Source organism: Cicer arietinum, chromosome 7 (genome assembly GCF_000331145.2).
Source record: "Cicer arietinum cultivar CDC Frontier isolate Library 1 chromosome 7, Cicar.CDCFrontier_v2.0, whole genome shotgun sequence".
In the NCBI taxonomy this organism is placed as follows: domain Eukaryota; kingdom Viridiplantae; phylum Streptophyta; class Magnoliopsida; order Fabales; family Fabaceae; genus Cicer; species Cicer arietinum.
Window position 1 is genome coordinate 56,148,939 of NC_021166.2, and position 341 is coordinate 56,149,279.

Below are 341 nucleotides of genomic sequence, written 5' to 3' on the forward strand. Positions count from 1 at the left end.
TTTTGCAGCCACAAAAGTCTGCCTTTGTGAGGGCTTAGGCCGCCACAAAGGACAGACTGATTTTAAAATCAACTTTTGTGAGGGCCCAGGCCGCCACAAAATCCCTCCTTTGTGAGGGCTTAGGCCGCCACAAATAACCTCCAGATTAAAAAAAAATATTTTGTGAGGGCTTAGGCCGCCACAAAATTTTACGTATATTATAAAATTAATTTTTTTCAATTCAAAATTAATTCTGTATTATAATTTTATATATAATAAATTAATATAAATATAAATCTAAAATTTAAATTTAAATTGTAATTAAATTAAAATTATAATTAAATTAAAATTATAATTAAATT